This window comes from Notamacropus eugenii, chromosome 1 (genome assembly GCF_028372415.1).
Source record: "Notamacropus eugenii isolate mMacEug1 chromosome 1, mMacEug1.pri_v2, whole genome shotgun sequence".
Classification (NCBI taxonomy): domain Eukaryota; kingdom Metazoa; phylum Chordata; class Mammalia; order Diprotodontia; family Macropodidae; genus Notamacropus; species Notamacropus eugenii.
Genome location: NC_092872.1, coordinates 265461134 through 265467077, shown reverse-complemented (window position 1 = coordinate 265467077; position 5944 = coordinate 265461134). Strand labels below are relative to the sequence as shown.

Below are 5944 nucleotides of genomic sequence, written 5' to 3'. Positions count from 1 at the left end.
CCATTTGGAGCATCCACTTGGAATCATCAGGTTGACAAATGCAATCAGTTATGCTGACTGGAGGGAACCTCTAATTTCTTAGTCAGATAAAATATAGCTTTAATCAGTCACAGAAAACAGCCTTCCTCTTGTACCAGGTAATAAAAAGCTTTATCAGTGTGACAGGAAGGGTACAATATATGTAAGGCTGTAGAATATTAAGAAAAAAACAAACAAACAAACAACTTTTCAATACCATTCACTAATTTGACTGATTTTCTCATGTGACCCTTATGGAAATAGGTATTTATATAATTTTTTTTGATAGGAAGGGCATCTTATCCTTCAGGCAGCTGTTTGATTCCTTGAATAGTTCAGGGACAGAGCTCTATGTCTTGACTTTCGTGGAAATTTGTCTAAGGAACTGTGTTTCCAGTTAGTCCTTGCCACTTTGTTTTTCCTATTCCTTTTCAATTTTGATGTTGGCACAATAAACACTTTCTGGGCCTTTCTCTCATAGTTGTCATGGGAGTGGCACAAAGAGGGCTTTGATCCTGAAAAATGAATTTAGAGGGTGCTGAATTCAGGCCAAGTTAGTGGAAGAATTTTCAGTATTTCAATAACATAGATGCAACAGAACCTGTATTCCTTAGTAAGAATGATACATTAAGCTAAGAAGTTACCTGAGAGTTGACTGGGGGAATGATGCTCCTTAACTCTCTCCTGTTCCTTCCTCCTAATGAGTCAGCCTCCTCAGTAGGTCCTGTGATGGTCAGGAGATCAGGGAATCAGAGAAACAGGACCCAAAGGATCGCAAAGAGCATTTGTTCCAGCCCTCTCATTTTACAGATGAGAAAAGTACTTTTGGGGTCTCTACCTTCTCCCCTTCTACTCTAATGAAAGCATACATCCTGATGTTTGCTGTTTTCAGTATCTGCCTCAGGTATGTGATTCTTAGTTATACTTTTAAAGTTTTCTCTTGAGTTTTATTTCCAGAAGTAAGAAGGAAATGGGAGCAGATTCTGGGATGAAACAGAAAGTAAGTTCTACAACTTCTTTCAACCAGTGCGTGGGGCAACTTCCCCCACTCACTTCCCTTGGTTCATCTCCATGATGCCTGTCCTACTATGATGAGGATCCTAACACAGAAACCAAATTTTCTGCTTGGATGATATTTGGTTCATTTGATACAGTTCCAGTTCATCTTTCAGTAATTATCCTTTCTTGTTTCTCTGTGGCACTGGGTTATTACTTTGGAGTATTCAGACAAGATATTTCTTGACAAATAAATATCACTCAGTTAGAGAAAGACTTGGAATTTAGATTATCAGCCTGAAAAGTGCCAGTATAAACTGTTGTTATATTGTGGTATTCAGCCTGGTGCTTCCAGTGGTGTCGATATTTCAATGCTGTACTGTTTTTGGAATTGTTTCTCCAACTGCATTCTCCATGTTAGCCAGGGAAGTCTACTCTTTAGTACCTCTCTTGAATTTTCAGATTACCCTCAATCTGGTCTTCCATGGCTAGAAGAGAGAGTGAGGCTGATGACTTTGTGCCACTCTGCCTCACCTACATCCAATTCACACACAAGTGAAGACATCACCCCATGATGTCAATAGTTCTTTTAGAAAATGAAGAATGAACAACATAACATGAATTCCCAGAGAAGTTATTCAGTGGTTTCTGTTCTTCATGCATTCTTTCTCTTTTCTAACAAAATGTGTACTTGAGAGGTACTGTTGTGTAGACAGAGGTCTTAGAGTCAGAATGACCTGGGTTTATGTCTTACCTCTAATACATACTGGCTTTGTCTCCCTTGGGAAGTCATTTAACCTCTTGATGCCCCAGGCCACTCTCTGAGAGCATGAGTTACAAATCTGTGTTGGTGGAAGGAGGTTCCACATTGAGAATTTCCTATTCTATTGCAATCACAGGTCTACTCTCTCTTCTCCAAACCAGCCTTTTCTATAACTATATATATCCCAAAATTACCTCCTCGATGAAGCGTCTGCTGATATGCCCTCTTCAGTTAGAATCAACTTTCCCTTCAGACTTTATGTAGCACTTGGTTTTGTAATACCTAAGACACTTACGTATTCCTTTGTATTGTAGATCTCCATGCAGGTATTCTATCTCCCTACTAGCCTGTAAGTCCAAGAGGGCAGGGACTAGGGTCCATCTATGCTTAACTCTCAGCTCAGCACTCTGCATATAATAGGGGCTTAATAAATGTTCTTTGAATTTGTGTTATTGACACTGTTCCCTGCAATTTTCCCCATCCCCTGCCCAATAACCATGGTTTGATAGATCCTTGAACAGAGGATTCCATTCTCCTCAGCACCTGGCAAGGCATTTGTTCCAGAAGCTAGCACCACACAGGTAAGTATTCATTTAATCTTAATCTCAGTAGCCTTATCTCCTTAATCAGTGGTGGGGAACCCTTGGTGTAGAGGCCATATGCGGCAATGAGGATCTCAAGGTCCTCAATTGAATTTGGATTTAGTCAAAGGGCCACACTTAAGGACCTAGAGGGCCACATGTGGTCTCAAGGCTGCAGGTTCCCCACCTCTGCCTTAACTCCTAGGAAGTGATTGGTTCAGACCAGGGTACTTAGGCTAGGCTGCGAACTTGCTTTTGTTAGAAAAATATTTTGTTAACTGTATTTCAATATTATTGACTTCCTTTGTAATCCTCTTTTGCTTTATGAATTTAAAAATAGGATTCTGAGCAGGAGTCCATGGACTTCACCAGACTTCCAAAGTGATCCCCAAACCCTGAATCCCTGCCCTAGAGGACCCACGAGATCTCTTTGAGCTCTGAATGTGTGGCCAGTAGCACAAACTCAAGGAAAATACTCAGAACTCCCACCCAAGGACTTACAAGGAAAGATACTCCTCTACATGATGCTGAGTATAATAAATATGCCCTAGGTCCTTGACTGAGAAATTCTTAAATCTGTTGAACATGTAATTATTGCGCTGCAAAATAATTCCCTTGGAATGCCCGTGGGAGCAGCCTGTCTAAATTCATGATCACCCACAAAAAGGACAAAAAGTTCTTTCACTGGTTTGTCTTTGCCTGGCTGATAATTGGCATCTGGGAAAAAAAGTGGGTTAGAGGAAGAGATCACAGCTCAGCTGCAGAGACTCGCTGCTCACGGTGTTCCCAGTGTTACTGAGTGGGTTAGTGAATGCAGACCAAGGAGTTTGCTTATTTTTCCTTGCTGTTGGACCTATGACTGTACCTCTGGGCCTACAATCTAGCCTTTACAGTTCTGCCTACCTTCTTTGCTCATGTACCATCTAGGCTACCCATGGTTATCTTAGTGTCTCTTCAAACAATCTCCCCTCCAGGACTTCTCTCCATAGCAAGAAAATAAAAATAGTCATTAAAAGAGTTCGTTGGGAGAATGAAGGCATCTCTAGATTGCTATGGCAAGGTAAGCATAAGGACTTGAATTCTTCTGGGGAAAGCTCCTGGAGAGACAACTTGGTACAATGGAAAGGGCACTAGCTCTGAACTCAGTAGGCCTGGCTTCTAATCCTGTTTCTGCCACTGACAACTTGTGTTTCTGTAAGCAAGTCACTTAGTCTCTCTGGGCTTCAGTTTATTCATCTATAAAATGAAAGAGTTGGTACTTGATGGTCCATGAGTTTCCTTTCACATCTATGACCATAAAGTGACCCTGGAAGAGTAATTGAAAGGAATGAGATGTGGTTTGGTGGCTCATAAAATAATTTTCTTTTCAGAGTTAATAGTCTCAGCAGTGACAGGGAAGTGGGACTGAGAAATGGATTAAGGTAGAGCAGAGACAAGAGCAGACTGAGTCTGTGGAAAGAAAAGCTGAACATGGTGTCTCAGGATCTGAGTTTGAATCCTGGCTCTGCTACTTCCTCTGTGACCTTTGGAAAGTCTCTTAACTCCTCATCACCTAAATAAAACCTCATTATCATTTTTTCTGCCTCAAGTTCATGGTACTCCAATCTACCCTCCATAAAACTGTCAAAGAGATTTTCTGTTTTATTTTTTATTAATTAACTTATTTTTAGTTTTCAACATTTATTTCCACAAGATTTTGACCAAATTTTCTCCTCATCTCTCTCCTCCCTTACCCTGATATGGTATGCATTCTAATTACTCCTTCCCCCAGTTTGCACTCCATTTGATTATCCCCCTGCCTTCATCCCATTTCCCCTTATTTTCCTGTAGGGTAAGATATCCAATTGAATGTGTATGTTATTCTCTCCTCAAGCCAAATCTGGAGAGAGTAAGGTTCGTTCATTCCCTCTCACCTCCCCCCTCTTCCCTTCCATTGTGAAACGTTTTTCTGCCTTTTTATATGAGACAATTTACCCCATTTTATCTCTCTCTTTCTCCTTCTCCCAAAATATTTCTCTCTCACTCCTTAATTTTATTTTTAGATATCGTCCCTTTATCTATCTATCTATCTATCTATCTATCTATCTATCTATCTATCTATCTATCTGTCTGTCTGTCTGTCTGTCTGTCTGTCTGTCTACCTATCTATCTATCATCTATCTCTTTCTTTCTCTATCTATTTTTCTCTCTATGTATCTCTCTCTCTCTCTGTGTCTGTCTATCTACCTACATATATATTTCCTCTAACTATCTTAATGCTAAGCAAGGTCTCATGAGTTATAAATATCATTTTCCATGTAGGAAGGTAAACAGTTCAACTTTAATAAGTCCCTTATGATTTCTCTTTCCTGTTTACCTTTTCATGCTTCTCTTGTATATGAAAGTCAAATTTTCTATTCAGCTCCGATCTTTTCAGCAAGAACGCTTAAAAGTCCTCTATTTCATTGAAATTCCATTTCCCTCCCTGAAGTATTATACTTAGTTTTGCTGGATAGAGGATTCTTGGTTTTAATCCTAGATCCTCTGATCTCTGGAATTCCAAACCCTTTGATCCCTTAATATAGAAACTGTTAAATCTTGTGTTATCCTGATTTTAATTCTACAATACTGGAATTATTTATTTCTGCTTGCAATATATTCTCCTTGTCCTGGGAACTCTGGAATTTGGCTGCAACATTCCTAGGATTCTTACAATTTCTATTTTACCCTCTGGTTCTAAAATATTAGGGTACTTTTCCTTAATGATTTCTTCAAAGATGATGTCTAGGCTTTTTTTTTTATCATGGCTTTCAGATAGACCAATAATTTTTAAATTGACTCTCCTGGATCTGTTTTCATGTTCAGTAGTTTTTCCAATGAGGTATTTCACATTCTCTTCTATTTCTTCATTCTTTTGTTTTTGTTTTATAATTTTTTGATTTCTCATAAAGTCATTAGCTTCCACTAGCTCCATTCTAATTTTGAAAGGATTATTTTTTCTCTTTTTTAAAAAAATTATTTATTTAATTCTTACCTTTATTTTCACAAAATTTTGGGTTCCAAATGTTCTCCCCATTTGTCCCTTCCCCCCACCCCAAAACACCAAGCATTCTAATCGCCCCTATCACCAATCTGCCCTCTCTTCTATCATCCCTCTCTTCCCTTGTCCCTATCTTCTCTTTTGTCTTATAGGGCCAGATAACTTTCTATACCCCATTACCTGTATTTCTAATTTCCTAGTAGCAAGAACAGTACTCGACAGTTGTTCCTAGAACTTTGAGTTCCAACTTCTCTTCATCCCTCCCTCCCCAGCCATTCCCTTTGGGAAGGCAAGCAATTCAATATAGGGCATATCTGTGTAGTTTTGCAAATGACTTCCATAATAGTCGTGTTGTGTAAGACTAACTATATTTCCCTCCATCCTATCCTGCCCCCCATTGCTTCTATTCTCTCTTTTGATCCTGTCCCTCCCCAAGAGTGTTGACTTCAAATTGCTCCCTCCTCCCCATGCCCTCCCTTCCATCATCCCCCCCACCCTGCTTATCCCCTTCTCCCCCACTTTCCTGTATTGTAAGATAGGTTTTCATACCAAAATGAGTGTGCATCT

The 5944-nt window shown here is 39.6% G+C and overlaps 1 long non-coding RNA gene across 1 annotated transcript; it reads left to right on the top strand.

Annotated features, from left to right (window-relative positions):
• The first annotated feature begins 856 nt into the window (after nucleotides 1-856).
• LOC140525113 (uncharacterized) lies at nucleotides 857-3361 on the top strand. The gene is made up of 2 exons (XR_011973934.1): nucleotides 857-2358; nucleotides 2699-3361. It is a non-coding gene; the product is annotated as an uncharacterized lncRNA (long non-coding RNA).
• Nucleotides 3362-5944: the final 2583 nt, after the last annotated feature.